The sequence below is a fragment of the Triturus cristatus genome, chromosome 1_2 (assembly GCF_964204655.1).
Source record: "Triturus cristatus chromosome 1_2, aTriCri1.1, whole genome shotgun sequence".
NCBI classification, from domain to species: Eukaryota; Metazoa; Chordata; class Amphibia; order Caudata; family Salamandridae; genus Triturus; species Triturus cristatus.
In genome coordinates this window covers 30,856,388-30,874,425 of record NC_140580.1, presented here as the reverse complement: position 1 = coordinate 30,874,425, position 18,038 = coordinate 30,856,388, and the positions used below count along the sequence as shown (strand labels likewise).

Sequence of the window (18,038 nt, the reverse complement as noted above, 5' to 3'; positions counted from 1 at the left end):
GTCAGAGTATCTGTATGGGTGCCTGAGTGTCTGTGTGGGTGGGTGGGGTGTGTGACTCTGTGCATAGATGTGTGAGTGGGTAATTCACTGGGTGTATGGGTTCAAGAGTATATCTGTGAAGGGCTGTATGGGTGGGTGAGTGAGTGTATGGGTGTGTTGGTGAGTGAATGGATGTCTCAGTGGTATATATGTGAGTGACTACATATGTGAAAGGCAGTATATGTGAGTGTTGGAGTATATAAATCACTATATGTGAGAGTGAGTGATTGTGAGAGTGGCTGTATGGATGACTGTGTGCTTGTATCAGTGATTGTATAAGAGAGTAAGTATGTATTAGTATCTGTATGAATAAGTGAGGTGGTGTGTGTATAACTGTATAGGTGAGTAAATGGGAGTGTGAATGATTCTTTGCATGATTGACTAGGTGTTTGAGTAACTCTATGGATGAGTGGCGATGTGTGAATGTCTGTATAGGTGCATGAGTGCAAATGATAGTGCTGTATTGATAAGTGACTGCATGTATCAGTGACTGTATGGGTGAATGAGTGGACATTTGTGTAGACCTAGGAATCAGTGAGGGGGTATGTAGTAACTGGTATTGGTGTGTCTATGGATTCGAAAATGGTAGTCTGTATTTTAGAGTGGATGTACCAAAGGTTATATTAGGGTGTGAGGTGGTGCATTAGGTTATCATGTGGATGATTTAATCAGTGATGTCATTTGGGATGTCATCAGTGATGTTATCAGTGATGTCACTGACCATGTCATGAATGATGTAGTGTGTGACGTCATCAGCAGTGCATTGCGGGGGCGCGAGTTATAGTTAGCTCAACTAACTATAATGGCCACATTTCTCTAGTTGTGTACGAGTGAAATGTACAACTAACTATAACGTCCTTGAAACCTATGTTTTTTTCAGTGAATTTCTATGGTTTTTTAAATGCTAATTTCTAACTATAATGTCCCTGAAACCTATGTTTATTTCAGTGAATTTCATAGGTTTTTAAAATGATAAATTCTAACTATGCCTACAGAGGTAGGACATGTGCAGAAACAGGAAGAAAAACACAGAAAGAAGGAAGAGAAGTGCAGAAAGAAGCAACAGAGATGCTGAAAGAGGCACGAAGGGTGCAGAAAGAGGCAAGAGAAGGGCAGAAAGAAGCAACAGAGGTACAGAAAGAGGCAAGAGTGGTGCAGAAAGAGGGAAGAGAGGTGTAGAAAGAGGCAAGAGAATCGCACAAATAGGGAACAGGGGTACAGAAAGAGGCAGGAGGGGTGCAGAAAGAAGCAACAGAGGTGCCGAAAAAAGGCAACAGAGGTGCAGAAAGAAGCAAGTGAAGTGCAGAAAGAAGCAACAGAGGTGCAGAAAGACGCAAGAGAGGCATAGAGACAAGCAAGAGAAGTACAGAAGGAGGCAAGAGAATTGTTGAAAGAAGCAAGAGAGGTTTAGAAAGAAGCAAGAGAAGTGTAGAAAGAGGCAAGTGAGGTGCAGAAAGAAGCAAGAGCAGTGCAGAAGGAACCAACAGAGGTGCAAAAAGAGGCAAGAGAGAGGGGTGCAGAAAGAGTTAGGAGGGGTGTAGAAATAGGCAAGAGAGGTTCATAAAGAGGCAGGAGGGGTACAGAAAGAAGGAAGAAAAGTGCAGAAAGAGGCAAGAGAAATGCTGACAGAAGCAACAGAGGTGTAGAAAGAAATACAAGAAGTGCAGAAAGAGGCAAGTGAGGTGCAGAAAGAAGCAAGACAGGTGCAGAAAGAAGGAAGAGAAGTGCAGAAAGAAGTAACAGAGGTGCAGAAAGAGGCAAAAATGGTGCAGAAAGACATAAGAGGGATACAGAAAAAGGCAAAAGAGGTGCAGAAAGAGGGAAGAACGGTGCAGAAAGAGGCAAGAGGGGTACAGAAAGAAGCAAATGAGGTGCAGAAAGAGGCAACAGATGTGCAGGAAGAGGGAAGAGAGGTGCAGAAAGTAGAAGAGATTTGCAGAAAGACGAAAGCGAAGTGCAGAAAAAGAAAAAAATGTGCAGAAAGAAGAAACAGAAATGCAGAAAGAGGCAAGAGAGGCGCAGAAGGCAGCAAGAGTGGCTTGCACACCATTAGTACCAATTTAACACCCACATTTAGCAATAAGTAACAGGTGATCATTCTAGGTTTGCAAAGGCCCGTCCACCGAGCTGTAAAACTTGTTGCTCCATTTTTGGTAACGCTTGAGCCGGTTGAGCTAGAAACAAGGCTTTTTTTGTTCAAATTTGCAGATTAGGAAGCAGATGATGAATTATGTGGCTAATGCAGAAAATGTATAATTGTGCGAAAGTCAGTGAAGCCAAACAGGCACATAATTCCAGTGGCCCTGCTCATGCCTCTGACTAGGTCCACAAGTGCTCCTCAGTGATTCCTTCTTTTTTTGTCTCACTGAGTTCATATTTGAGCTTCTATGGAAACGAGGAAGACTAAACCTGAAGTTACCACTCCACAACACAGACCATACCACATAATTACTCTCCATAATACATAATCCCACTCTGCATAATTCCTATCCACTAAATACCACATACTTTCTATCCACATAATTTCACTGCACAACATACCACATAATTACACTACACACAACGTACATCCACTCCACTCCAAAAAACATTAGTAAAAACCGTTTACATTTACCACGCCAATAGCTCAACCTCACGCAAATGTGAAACCTATCACATTGCAAACACTTCTTTAACTAGTAGTCGCCTTTGCAGAGTGGTGGAGAAAGGGTGCTGGACCACCGACCAGCGCTCAGGAATTCCACTGCGTAGGATTTACAGGAGGTACCAGAAGGGCTTCTTGGCCCCCAAAGTCCCTCAGGAGTAAAGTGGACTTCATACCCCATCCCGTAGTCTGCCAGGAGACACGTTTGCAGAGTGGTGGATAAAGGGGTCATGGCCTCCGAAGACGTCTTAGCAATCCTACTGTGTGGGACTTACTAGAGGTAACAAGAGGGGTACTTGGCCCCCAAGGACATCCTTGGAGGCCAACTACCCCTCCTATTACCTCCAGTAAGTATCACACAGCAGGATCACTAAGTTCTCATAACAGGCCATGCCCCCTTTGCCCACCACTCTGCAAACACGCTCCCTGGCGCACTCTTGGATGGGGATTGAAGTCCCCTTTGCTGCTGAGGGTCCTTTAGGGGCCAACTAACCTACCTCTTACCTCCAGTAAGCCCCACACAGTGGGATTGCTGAGAGGTGGACACAGGCCACGCCCCCTTTCTCCACCACTCTGCAAACGCACCCCCTGGTGCGTTCTACGCTGGGAGATTAAGTTCTCTTGAATACTGAGGGTCCCTGGAGGCCAACTAGCCCACCAGGTACCTCCAGTAAGTGCCACACAGCTGGATTGCAGGGAGGTGGTCCAAGGCCACGCCCTCTTTTTACACCACTCTGCAAAAGCGCCTCTTGGTGCACTGCTGCTCAGGGGATGAAGTCCACTTGTGTCCTGAGGTCCACAGGACACAAGAGAACCTCATCGCCCCACCAGCAGAGTATATATATATATATATATATATATATATATTCACTGAAAAAACCATAGGTTTCAGGCCTGATATAGTTAGGAATTAGCATTTAAAAAACCTTTGAAATCCACTGAAAAAACCATAGGTTTCAGGCCTGATATAGTTAGGAATTAGCATTTAAAAAACCTTAGAAATTCACTGGAAAAACAATAGGTTTTAGGGGTGTTATAGCTAGCTGGACATTTCACTCGAACAAAACCATTGAAATTCTTCCGATATAGTTAGTTGTACTAACTACATCTCGCACGCCCGCAATCCACTGCTGATGATGTCACATATTACATCATTCATGACATGGTCAGTGACATCACTGATGACATCTCAAATGACATCACTGATGACATCACTGATGACATCATCCACGTGACAATCAGATACACCTCATCATACACTTGTATAACCTTTCATCACTCACTGTAAAATACAGAGTGCCAGATTTAAAACCATTGACACACCAATACAAGTTTCTAAACACCCACTCAGTGATTCTTAGATCTATACACACATGTAATCACTTACCTATAGATTCACTCATACATGCTGTCAATGATCAATAGAACACTATCAAATATACTTATACACCTACATCGACATCGACCCATTTTCAAGAAGCCCCGGGGGTGGCAGTCCCCGGGACTGCAGGGGGGCCGTGATCCCCCTGCATATACTATCTTTGAGCCCCGGGGTGGTGGTCCCCGGGGCAGTGTTGCGGGGATTGGGACACGCCCGGGCTTTGGCCCCCCGGGGGCCAATTACCAAAGAAGCGCTGGAGCCCCGCTCTTCTTTTTTTTTTTGACCCCCTGAGCAGGCCTAGGGGGTCAGGGTGTTTCTACCATGCCCCCTTTTTGCGTTTTTCACGTTTGTTTTATAGGTTTCTTGTGCCTCGGTTCTACCGAGGCACAAGATGGCTGCAAACACTTCCTGATCTGGAGTGTTGACAGCCACTTAGAATACAGCTCGTGCACGGCAGGGTGCGTGCTGGGTGCGGGGAGGGTGCGCGGATCCTCCGACGCCATAGATATATCTATGATTTTACTTTTGATTTTCTCAGGAACTACTGAACGGATTTACACCATTTAAGCAAAAGGCACGAGTCTGAACTGAGGACTACCTCTTTGCCAAATTTGGTGTAATTCCGTTCAGCAGTAGCTGCGTCAAAAGGTCCTATGGAAAAAATGCATGGGGAAAACGTGCTTTGGGACCCCCCTTTTTTCTCGGCCCCCGCTTGACGAATCACCGTGAAATTTTCAGGATAGGAGCGGACCGGAGCTGGCCAAATGTTTGGAAAATTTTGCGAAGATTCGTCAGTCGGTGCCAACGTTATTCCAAATAGAATGTTGCGGATTTCCTATGGAAAATAGGTCTTAACTATATCTACCTACTGGCGACCGCCAGTAGGTAATATATATATATTGTATATCTGTTGAAAAGAGGGACTCAATATTCTGACCATACTAAGATGTTAGTCAATATGGTAGAAATGTGTTTGTTGAACAACATTTTCATGTTCCAAAATACCATGTTTCAACAATTGCAGGGAGAGATCATCAACAAAAACTGGTATCTGATTAAACAGGACCCAATAATAGGCAAATCAGTTTCTAAGAAACCTTCTATAACATACAGGAGAAACACTTCCATGAAGGATACCTTGGTGGACAATGACCCCTGTGGCCTTACAGCTAAGGGGTCATGGTTAGCTCAAAGAATCGGATTTTACAAATGTAAAACATGTAAGGCTTGTCAGTTTGGAGTAACAACCACCGAATATTCAACCCCTTTCGGAGGACCAAATAGACAAATCACGAAGGCCTTAAATTGCAAAACCGACTATGTGATATATTTATTGGAATATCCTTGCAAACTGAGATATATCGGCAGTACCATCTTGCAAGGACATAAACGAATACTCCAACACATACGGGCTATTAAAAATCATGACCAGGCTTATCCTGTGGCACGTCACTTTCATGAACAACATGACGGTGATCCAAAGGATCTTAAATATTTCCTATTGGATTCTGTCCCCAGAAATAAGCGAGGAGGCATTAGGGAAAGGACCCTTCGTATCTTGGAAATTAATTATATTCTAAACCTAGATACCAAACAGCCTAACGGATTAAATAGCTCTGAAGAATTACATGCCAGTTTGTAATATTTATGGTTCATCAGCATAAGTACCAAATGAATTTTAATAATACCTTTAGAAGTACATTTTGTAATTTTAAAGTGAGATCATAATAACAAACACAAAGAAAACTGCGATAGCCTCAATAGATAGCTTCTGTAACAAATGTATTGGTGATTCAAGCACCAGAAAACTAATTGGAAGTTATTGTAAATGTTAAGACCAATTAGCCTGCCAAAACCCTCCTTTTCATTTAAATAAATCTTTTTAATCACTTTTGTTATATAAATTTTAGGCACTTAGCACTTTTTTATAAGCACTTTTTTTTGCACATTAATGAGAGACAAGTATAAAACATTAAAAAAAAAAAAAAGTTTAGTAAGTGAAGACACAGGATATTACTTAGAGTTCAGTTTCAAATTTTTGGTCAGATCATCAACCTATTAAATAAACAATATTTTTCAGATTACCGGTATTAGAACATACAAAAAAAGGTAGTCTGGTGAATGTAAACGATAAAAACCTAGAAATTAAAATACGATCAGCCTATACTCTACATAAACACTATTTTAGTAAGGATGAGAGCATTTGGGCAGCATAAACGATTTTGGATTTTTCCTTTTATACAGATTTGATGTATTTATTTGTTTATGAGGCTTTTTTAGATAATGCAATGTATTTAACTATCTTGTATGATACTGTTTTTACTACTTTTATGGCTGTATTTAAACAGGAATCGTCTAGGATCTGTACATAATTATTCAATTATTTATCTAACTATTTATTTATTTAATTGCAAATTTGTACATAGCGACTTGCACCTTAAAAGTAGCTACAGGATCAATTTTGAAACCGAGTCTGAATTGACTAAGTCTAAGCTTACAACAACCAATATCAGTCCTATGTTGATGACTATAACTTGCTCTCAATGTTGGTATGGATGTCTTTAAAATTTAATCAGGTGGTGTTCACACACAAAGCACAACCACAGACAAATAAAGATAAGGGACAATTATGCAAAAAAAAAGTACGGGAAAAAAGAAGGAAAAAGAAAAAAGTGTGTAACCTATAAAAAGCATTCCTATTTGTAAATGCGCGTCATGTGATCAAGTCCCCAGGGAGGGACGAAACGCGTAATGGCTGCCGTTCCTGTTTGTGAGATGCGTTAAATAAACCGAGCGGAATTTTAAAGGATTTTGTGGTCCGTGCTCTTTGTATCCAGTATCCGAGAAAAAGGAGAAGTGGTGGAAGAGTGTTGAAGTGATATATATATATATATATATATATATGTATGTATATATATATATATATATATATATATATATATATATATATATATATTACCTACTGGCGGTCGCCAGTAGGTAGTTATAGTTAGGACCTATTTTCCATAGGAAATCCGCAACATTCTATTCCCAATAAGTCTGGCGCCGGTTGACGAATCTTCGCAAAATTTTCCAGTATATTGTAGCCAATTCTTTATTTCGGCTGAGGAACCAAACGGATAACGCGTTATGACCACTACAGGTCTTGGTCACATATATATTTTCACACAGTGGTGATTGCCACTATGTAGTCATGGTTGAGCCGCACTTTCCATTTTCCATTGAAAAGGCATTTTTTGAAATGCTTATATCTTTTGACCCTATTAATGAATTTTTATGAAACTTGCCATATTACTAAGTTAGCCAGCAGTGTTTTGGCCTGCCAAACATTACGAAGATCTGTCCAGGGAAAAAATTGTTAAAGGGGTTGGGGAGGTTAAAAAGTGTATAATTTGCTCCCATAGGCAATTTTGCTGAAAGACAGAGCAATAAACTGCGAGCTGATTTACAGCAAGCTTGGCATGCATGGAAAACTTTACAAAGAAAACATGTGCTGGCAGGATTTAAAGGGTTTAAACTTTTCTATACCCCCTCAGTTGAAAAGCCATTTACTAATTTGCTTATAACATTGCCATTGTTTTACGAATATGCCTGATGTTTGGCAGGCACTTTGTACGTTCAGCATACTAAGAGATTTTTAAGATTTTTGCATATTCATAGAGGGCGCACCCACTTAAAAAGAAGGGTACAAAAATGTTTGTAATATTGCTAATACATTCTGACTTGCTGCTGAATTTACCACCGACTGAAAAGTTGCAAGAGCTGCCCAATGAGTGGCTTCTTATCCAATTCCAACTGAGGGCACAGAATGTGGCATAAAAGATTTGGCAGTTAACAGCATGGGCTCACAATGGGCAGAACGCAGGCCAATGTCACACCCATCTGTGGCCCATCAGAGGCTAGAGAAAGATGGCCGGGCCCCCTCTGAACTGTGAATTGGGGGTAAGCTGTTATCTGGCAGATATTTGATGAACATTTTAGGAAAGCACTTTTAACATTTTAAAACCCACTTTGCCCTTTTTAGGTCTCACGCCTAGCGTTGCAGTGTGCAGCACTGCTCGCGCAGCGAGAGATCTCTTGTACGGGGTTTCAAAATCGAGCTAGGAATCGCACACGCTCGTGCGAGTGCTTTTACTTTTGGGCCACGCTATAGGCCTTTAAGTGCGTCTTTTTATTAAAGACAGCACGCAATTGGCCAAAGGCGGGCACATTGCTCTGCCCATGGCCTATTGGTGTTACGCGCACCGCCGGCCATGTGGTTTCAGTTATCGTGCCCAGACACGGGCGTGATAATTGAAACCACATGTCTCGCTGTGGCGTGCACACGCGCACCACTCGCAGGCTTCTTTGTTTTCCAATAGCGATTGCGTTCACTTTCGCGATCGCTTTCCCTGCCGCTTGTTTGGACTTGAGCCCTGCAAGAGACAATGTCAAAATCTGTTGCCTGATTATACTTGAAAATGGATTTCTGCTCCTTGTACCACATCCGAGGGTAGGCCGTGGATACCCTCCGTAATGATATCAACCCAACAATTATGAGCCAGTTATATATTTTGAACGACGGCATTGGCAAGTGCAATATTAACTAGATTATTAATAACCTGCAAAAATATAGCGGTAGAGATGAAGCTAGTCTGCACCGTCATGCAATTAATTCCCTGTAAATGATTCAGATCTGCCTGGGAAAAGCTTACCTAGTACAATGTGTGACAGTTTCATAAAGTTTGAAAGGTCAGTTTCACTATTACATAAAATTGACAGAATGCACCGAGCTAACGATAGCACACTGTGGACACAGATCGCGCTTACGTTCTTAAAATGTGGATTGAACTGATGAGCGTTTAACTTCCTCCTTCACGAAGCCTCATGGGAAGAAGCTACAGTGACTGCATCCCACCAGAGACCTACGCGCAGCAAGGGATGCGCAAGAGGCCTGGATGATGAAACCATCACAGCGTGTGACAGCAATTCGTGGTCAAGCCATACAAAGCGCACAACTTTCAAGACCCTCCCCATACAGGCACGCCCCTCTAGCTACAACTAATGAGTGTGAGCTAGTACTAGTGCTGGTGTGATAAGTAAAAGCTGAAGGGCAAAATGTACATCACATAGTATTTTGCCTTTCAAATGTTATTTAGACCGCTTCATCCGTGCGGAGGAAGTACCCAGGGAGTGGTAAGCAGCTGACGAGGAATGAATGAAGGCGAGCACACACCATTCACTACACGTCCAGCTAGCTGGCCCTACGCTAGCCTGTACAGGGCGAGTGATACATATGTGTTCAGTTATGCAATTACGGGTTTAGATAGGGGTCACTCCTTATTAACTCCAAGCAGCTCCCGTTCCAGCTCCCCAGCTCGGCAGACGATGGGACCCCGATCCGTGTATTCCACAGCACGTACGCTGGGGTTCATACTTTGCAGGCTCAGAGTGTGTAGCCGAGGAGGACCCCCAGGAGCATGCGGGGCAGGGGCCGTGGTGCTCGCTGCACGGTATGGCCCCGAGGCGGAGAAAGCCCCGATCACGGAGAACCGTAGCCTCTTCATTCTGTCGTATACAATCAGGGTCCGCCAGCCAAACTGCGACTGCGCAAAAACAAGAGCGCGGTAAGTCTTCAGAGACGTCCAAGTTAGAGTCAGGCACAGGATGCGCGATGAGGCGGGTTTGAACTTCTAGCAAAATGCTCAATGTTTACTAACGGGATGACTAGATAATCCTATAGATGAGGCTTCAGGACACCTACAGGCCAACCAACTTGCATCCTACGTAGCCAAGAGACTTTTCCCCTTCAGTTTGGCATCCTTCCGATCTAAGCCCATGCGTGTTATTGACGAATGTGTTTATTTACAGACACAAATGTGTTTATTTAATTCGAGTTGGATAAATCCGTGGCTTAGCAAGTCCTCTCTCCAGTCCGGCTTTCCCCTCCTCTCTAATATATTTATTCTGTGATTTGCTCTTTTTCTGCCCTTCCCTAAATTAGTTATAGTTTTGTACTTCTCTCTTGTATTTTTAGCTCTGTCGCACTTTGCCCTTCTCTGTGCTCCACTTTCTCTCTGCTCTCTTATACTGCCTCTTCCCATTCCTATCACTCTGTCCTTGTCATCTCCTCTTCAATATTTTTCTTCTGTCCACTCTCTATCATCTGATATAATTTTGTTCCTGCAGTATTGCTTGTTGGCCCCTCTCTATCTGCTGCACTTTTTCTCTTTCTCTATCTCACCTCCAGACTAATTCTTGTTCTCAAGCTCTCACCACCATATTTTGTTCTGGTACCTCTCACCATGTCTGTCTGTCTGATATTTCTTGGTTTGACCGTCCCACCACTCTTTCAGCTGTTGCTCCCTTCACTTATTTCTGTATTTCTTACCACTCTCCCCCCAAATTCCAGATGGATGTTTCCTTACACATATTTTTGGCCTTGCCCCATTTCTATCCTTCCTTCTCTCTCTCGCTCTACTCTTTTTACTGCAGCTGTCTCACTACAATTTCGTTTTCGAACCTCCTCTCAACTGCCATTCGCTCTCTCTCGTCCTTGCACAATGCTTTTTTCTGTATCCCCTCTGCCTCGTCACTAATGCCTTCTATTCTCTCTTCTCCCTCTCCCCTCGCCAGTGTTTCAGCTAATTTTTAGGTCGAGCCTGTAGCAGCGCGCATGCAAAAATGCAATGCAATAGCTATTGCTATTGGTGTTGCATTTTTATTAGCAATGACAATATCTCAAACTTTAATAATGCGAGACCTATTGCATTGCAAATGCTTGTTATAAAGGCCCTTGTTAGTAGAACAACAAAGAAATGAGGCAAGGTAGCAAGGGGCTTTCTTTAATCAAATGGACAAGAAGAAAGCTAATCACCCCAAAGGAATCAATTTCTAGTGGAAATTGATGTATTTATAGAAGAGGTTGAACCTTCATTTTGTTTGAAGGCAAGGTAATCTTTAAGACTCTTGGGGCAAAGGTAAGAGACCCACAGATTTCCCTGCAGCACAAACAGGGACTGAGAGGAAAGGGACTCACTATTAACATTAGCAAAATATAACATCTTTTTCCCTGGCCTCAGGTGAAACAGTTGGTGATATTGTGAAGAAATCAAGCAATATACCTGGAGTGACCTTATGAACAAGTGCTGGAGTGGTTCCACAATGGGTTATACAGGTATCCTCAGAGCTCCGTATGTCATTGGCACTGGGGCACTTTACCTAAAAAGTGCATTTCAGCATCTTGGTTCAGTCAGCAATCACTGCAAACCTTGATTTACCTGCCATCTATATCTGGAAAACCGTGTTAGTCACCTGAATCTTTTCCCTCATAAGTACAGACTTGCTTGGTTGTTGTTTTCTGTTCTACGATTCCTGCATTCTTTCCATTCCCATATGAAGCAAAAGAGAACGGGTAGTAGTGGAAAGAAATTGCACCTTGTACTCAAAGTATACTATTTAGTGGGCATAGAATAATCACTCAGTATGAAATGAAATGAAATTGAATTTATAAAGCGCGATGGCTACCCTGAGGCCTCCCAGCGCTACGGACAGCACAGCCAGAACCAGTAGGATGCAAGTTAGTGCCAGTTTTTATAGAGCCAAGTTTTTAAAAGCCTCCGGAAGACAAGCAGATTAGATTCCTGTCAAAGAGAAATAGGGAGAGTATTCCAAAGAATTGATGCGTTATACGTGAAGGACCATCCACCACTTCTAGCTCTCTTTATTCTGGGGGGGAGAGAGAGGAAGGCGGTGGTGGATCGGAGAACCCTTCTCGGTTGATAGGGAGTGATTAAAGATTGGATAATGGAAGGGCCAGTCTTCCAGAAAGCTTTCTGGGCAAGACACATGGCTTTAAACTGAATCCTCTCTTTGATCGGCAGCCAGTGTATATGTGATCCATTATTCAATGAGATGGTGCTTTAAAGGTAGTCCCACACCCCACTACCAAAGGTGTGAGTACACATTAGACCGAGGGCCCGATGTACTAATCTAATATAGCACAGAGGAATACCACAGCACACCATACAAAGTTTTCAAGAAACAAATAAAATCCAAACAGTAAGGATTTGTCTTGAAAAATTCTTTCATGTAGCAGTTTTCTTTAATGTCGAAAAATGTATTTCGACTATTGGCAACTTCAGCAGTGCGAGTCCGTCATGGGAAGTGCCTCTTCTAAATGGAATAATATTTAGCATTTCTTTCCCGAAACCGACAAGTTTAAAAACATCCAAGCCTTGGAAAAGTCACTGTGTGATGAAACACATGTCCGCTGTCATTAATGGATTGAAAACTGGATGGAAATGACTTGTGGAACAAGATCTTATTGAGAAATACTCAAATTATGTTTGTCTACATTAAAGAAAACTTATTTCTTCAAGACAAATCCTTACTGTTTAGATTTTATTTGTTTCTTGAACACTTTGTATGGAGTGCTGTGGTATTCATTTCTGCTATATTCTTTCATTTCCATTTACAATGTATTGCTTTAACCTGCATAATTAATCTTTTAAATTCAACCACCATGTCTTCCTTGTCCTTCTGTTTCCTCCCCTACATTCTTCTACAACAATGTTCTTTATGTCTAGTTACAGTAGTTCTTTCCTGCAAGAAATGACATAATGTTTATGTTGTGGTCTTTCTACTTTTCCTGACTGATTTTGCTGGCTTCAGAACTGCTGAAAAATCAGCCATCTATTGTGAATTTGTTTCACATAATTGGCTTATTTACCTCTCCTGTAAGGCAATGATGTACGGGTATTTTAAAATTAGGTTCATACTTAATTGAACTCCTGTTGCATTTACCAATCTATTACCAAAGTATGTTCAAGAAATCAAATGTTCATATACTTGTTGATTCTCTATCTAGCTCAAAATTGAATGGTTTTATTTGGGCTCAAAACAGAACTATTCAAGATCCGAGAGAACCATTTAAAAAATAATAATTTTGAAATGTGTTTAAGCATCCCAAAAACATATATGATAATTGACTGAGACATGAATCTTAGTGACATGCAATCTAACATAGGTAACCAGTTTCTCCAATATTCTAAAGTAGGAATATCAAGGACAAAAATATTGTGTGAGCAGAATATTGTGTCAAAAATATTGAGGCTCCAAATATCAACAGGCTTATTTACAAGTCCATTGCGCTGCAGGTGCACCACTTTTTTGGATGCACCGGAGGTGTAATGTGCCTGCTCATATCTCCAAGGTAACGTAAAGTCACCCTCCATGACTTTTCTTGGCATTGTAAATATGGGTCCCTTTCCTGCATTACTCTGCGTGAAAGGGGCGATCCATGTGTGTCTCTGTGGGTGTTCCCAAGCAACATCCATGGAACCTGACACATTCCCAGATTCACACAGTGTTGTAAACCTGGTAATGCGTCAGAATCCGTAGGAGTGGCGCAACAAGAAAACATACTTTTATTTCTCCTCAATTGCTGCTGTTGCTTGTTACTGCAGAATGCACCACACATAGAAAGTGTGTTGCATTCTGCAGTACACATAGAAGGAGCAAAACATCAGTATTGATTGTTTTTGTGCAGGAAGGTGTCCCTTCCTGCTTAACTACAATCATCCCTGCAACGCAGGTACCCTTGCACCATGGCACAAGGGTGTCTGCATTGGCACACAGCTTCTGTTTTTGCGCAATGGAGAGGGACTGAAATGCACCACATCTTGTAGACATGGCGCAATCCTGAACTTTTATTTTGACACATGACAGCACAGCAGGAAGGCTTGCTACACTGCAGTCCATCAAAATATAGAAAATGAGGCCCTGAGACAGTAAGTGCAAATAGGTAAGTATAGATTTACTATATTTAACTACACATTTACATACCTTGAAGATATATATCGTCATGGTACATAAATGTAGAGTTAAGTACAGTAAAACTTTGCATATCCATAGAAACTTACCTTCATTATAACCTTGTTCTTGCTATTCTTGACACAATATTTGACCATACGATATTTTGGCCTCAATATTTTGTCCTATCACTGACAGAACCATTTAAAGCCTTACTTATATTGACAACCATTCTTTTGTCATAGTTGTTTTGTAGCATGTGGCATTCGAGAAAAATGTGATGTGAATTTTTCGTTGCATCTGAATTCTGTTCCTTACTGGGTAAAAGACTGTTTAAAATATAGATTTAATAACGCCCTATGTCTGTGATTTCAGTTTAATAACATGCACTTACAAAATCTGACATGCACAAATGGTTGTTTCGAAGACTATGCTGTTGGCAGTTATACTATGTTGAAGAGATCTACGATAATCTTTAAGGTTGTTTATTAAATGAAATTTATTTCCCTGACATTAGCAAAGGGAACAAACCGGACTATGTCGACCTGCACTTAATGCCACATGGGGCCAATTTTGTGTTATAATAACTTTCTAGTGGGTCATGATAACTGGCATAACAAAAAGCCAGAAGGTTGTTTATATGTGGAAATGAACGATTTCTCCAGAGATATTAGAGCAAATAGACAAGCTATATTTTATTCCTATGAATAATTAGATTTTCTCGTTGATATTTTTGAGCCACAACTTTGGAAAGTTCATGAAGGTTTTCTTGGTTTTGCGGTTTGGAATTAATGATTTACAAATTATGCAATTAAAAAATGTAAGTCATTTGACAATTCCGTTTAAGTATTAATCTGAGGAGCGCCGCCGCTCCTGCCACCACCAGTACATAAAACGATAATAAAACGGGTTTTAAACCTGCTTTATTATCTTTTTTTTTTTAGTCCCCTGGACCCGCCCCAAGGACTCTTATGAGTCTTGGGGCAGGCCCAGGGGATGACACTGCTGGTGGGGGAGTGGTGAGCACACCATGCCCGACCAAACACCGCATGCGCAGTGAAGCTTTCTCCAGCCCCCGCTGCATTGCTGGGGCTGGAGAGAGCAGGCTCAGGCTCCCAGTCTACCAGGGAGCGCAAGTTGCAGACACTTAGGCCAAACCTGAAGCTGCTCTCATGTGAGAGCAGCTTCAGAATTGACTGCAGGGCAGGCTGGGAGCCTGTGCCCAGCTCCAGAGACAGAAGCGGGAAGATCCGATGTGCAGGAGACGGCGGTGGCAGCGGCAGCTTTAAGGTAAGTGTTTAAAAATATCCAAGACCTCCCCACCTTCCACCTACTTCCTCCCTCGTCCCAAACTCCCTCCTCCGGCACGCCACCCCGCCACTTTGGCAGGGGACGTGCCGCTACTGTAAATTAATACAAAAATATTAGTCATTTTTCACAAATGATAAGTTAGGGTTGTAGAGATTTAATTTATAGTTTCTGTTTGTGTTTTGTGTTTCTATTGCAGTTCTCTGAATCTATTTTAATATTAAACTCTGAACAGAATGGTGTTGACATTTTGTGCATCACCATCTCAGGAAACAGGTACCCGGACTATAGATGTTCAGATTGCATATGTATGATATTTCCATGGTTTTAATGTACTTACAAACTATGTTCCCTCGAGGCTGCGCGCGTGCGCGGGCGCAGACTTGCTTCCTACAGCGCCCAGACACTCTGCGGGATCGCGCTCTCCCCTCAGGGAGCTGAATACATAACAAAAGGGCAACGTGAAAACGTCCCTTTTCAAAGCGGGGGGGGGGGCGCACCAGGAGGCCCAGCACAGCAATTAAATGACAAAGGGGCTGCTTACAGTGTTGCAAGAGGCCCCTAGCAGGCAGTGTGAAACTAATCATATGAGAATGTGTTTCACACTGCAATGAGAGGGTGTGGATGTGTCATTACGGCCAATGCTGCTGACATTGGAACTGGCGGAACATTGCAGGCTCTAGGGCAAGTATATTAAAGTTTAAAAAGCACCTGCTGCCTCGTTCCTAGCCACAGTAAACATGTTAAGATATCTCCAGTGATTAATGTTCTTCCTGGAGTGAGATCGGAGTTTTGTCTGGTGAAAGTTTTGACTCATTTTAAGGTAGCGGAGAGGGTTATTATGCCTGATGCAAAGAACGTGTACCATGCACATCACAGACCGGAATTTATGAAGATAGCTCAGTGGGCTACTGCTTTTGTTAGTGGGATCCTTTAGTTACTTACAGTTTATAAGTTAAAATCCTAAAATAGAACAGCGAGCTGTCAACTGTAATCAAAGAGCTGCATGCAAACTGCATGGTATATATTAGAGTGTTATGATTTTTTTCCCCAGTCTTTCATTTTCTTAGTGTATCAAAAAATATTTCTTTGGGTACAAAAACAATTGTTATTATTTCAGAGAACCCCCAATCATGGTGTTACATTTTAAATCCTGTTAAAGGGTGGTAGTAAAGGAATCTGTGGCGAAAGTGGTCATTGGGGGGTGCTAACAAACAGTGTCACACTGGGCACCACCAGCGCTAAAGCTGGCCCTGGAAACTAGGTTCCAGTCTTGATACTCAAGTAAAGAGCTTCAATACTTTCTAGTCGAGGTTGCTCAAAAAACTGTAAAAAAAATACATTAAACATTTATCTTAAAGTATAGGCAAATACTTTAAAACCGATCCTCCTTTATATTTATCATCACAAAGAATACACCTTCAAATACATGAATTCAGGCTTTGCACTGTACAAAACCCCTGACTTGCATTTTAGTTCACTAATAGCATTGTCTTTTGAGTGGAGGTGGTGGGGGAGCTGGAACGATTCTAAGTTCATGTTTGATAAATACTTTGCACATAATCTGATGTACTAAAATGAGGTGCTTCCGATATTTTACTATAATCTAACATAATCTGTGCTGCATGATTGACACACCCGATATTTTCAAGGCTTGGCTTGTGTATGGTTCTTAAGAGCCAGAGCAGACCCTTGGCTCGGCTGTCCCTGTTAAATTGTTGTCTCTCCCACCTTTGCCTTTTGCCATAATCCGGGTCACTGGAATAATGCGTCAGCAGAAGACCAAATTATGCAACAGGGTTGAATTATGCGGCAAGAAAATGCAAGTTATGCAGAATAATGCTGCATATTTTATGATAGTATTACTTTATTATTTTTACATTTTACATATGCTAACACTAACAGAGCAAATGTTTCACCTGATTAGTACCATTTAACACCCAAATGCAACTATAAGCAACAGAAAGGTAACCAGTCAACCTTTGTGAAATGTCTTCCACTTCACAGCAATACGGGCAGACCCGGTTTTAGTAACTTTTTATCCATTCAAGCTAAAAGCAACTTTTTGGGGATTAAAATCTGCATATTATACAGCAGATAATGAATTATGTGGCACATGTGGCATCATGCACGGATGTAAATAATAATAATCCACTGCCTGACCTTAGAACACGTGTTAGACCTGGCATCTTTGGCGTAGTTTCCCCTGACTTTTTGCCTCTACCTCCTGTATTTTTGACGCTGTGTTGGATTTTGTTTTTGCTGGTTTAGATGCTTTGGGCACTTTGCCACTGCTGATCAGTGTCAAAGTGCAAGTGCTCCCTAGGTAAATTGTTATATTGATTAGTTATCCATGATTGGTATATTTGTTTCAGCTGTAAGCCCCTAGTAAAGTGCACTGAGTGTGCCAGGGCTGGTGATTCAAATGCTACTAGTGGGCCTGCAGCACTGATTGTGCCACTCACAGGAGTGGCCCTAAAATGGTGTCACAGGCCTGCCACCGCAGTGCCTGGGTGCAGTTGCTAACTGCCATGCTGACCTGACCAGTGTCCACACTGGCCATGCCTAACCCTTCCCTTTCTGTACACATTGGACACCCCTATGAAAGGCCCTAGGTACCCCACTGGGCAGGGTGCAGTGTATGTGAAAGGTAGAGCATGTATTGGTGTAGGTGACATGCTCTGGTAGTGAATTACAGCCATTTTCGTTTTTCACTATTGAAAGGCTATCTTGCCCATAGGCTATAATGGGGAATGCTGAGTATAATGTTTACCTGCATATCTTCCCATAGGAGCAAGATAGAAAATTAAAGTCTGGTATCCCTGAACTTAGAAATTAATAACACATCTTTTAGGAAAGATGGTTTTTAAATCC

At 41.9% G+C, this 18,038-nt stretch overlaps 1 long non-coding RNA gene across 1 annotated transcript in view; it reads left to right on the top strand.

The window, feature by feature from the left end:
- Positions 1–14,983: 14,983 nt before the first annotated feature.
- The window catches only part of LOC146866680 (uncharacterized), a 213,410-nt gene continuing 210,355 nt past the window's right edge, over positions 14,984–18,038 (top strand). The window contains exon 1 of the long non-coding RNA XR_014965747.1: positions 14,984–15,146. This is a non-coding gene — a long non-coding RNA (uncharacterized LOC146866680). The remainder of the gene's footprint in view (positions 15,147–18,038) is intronic.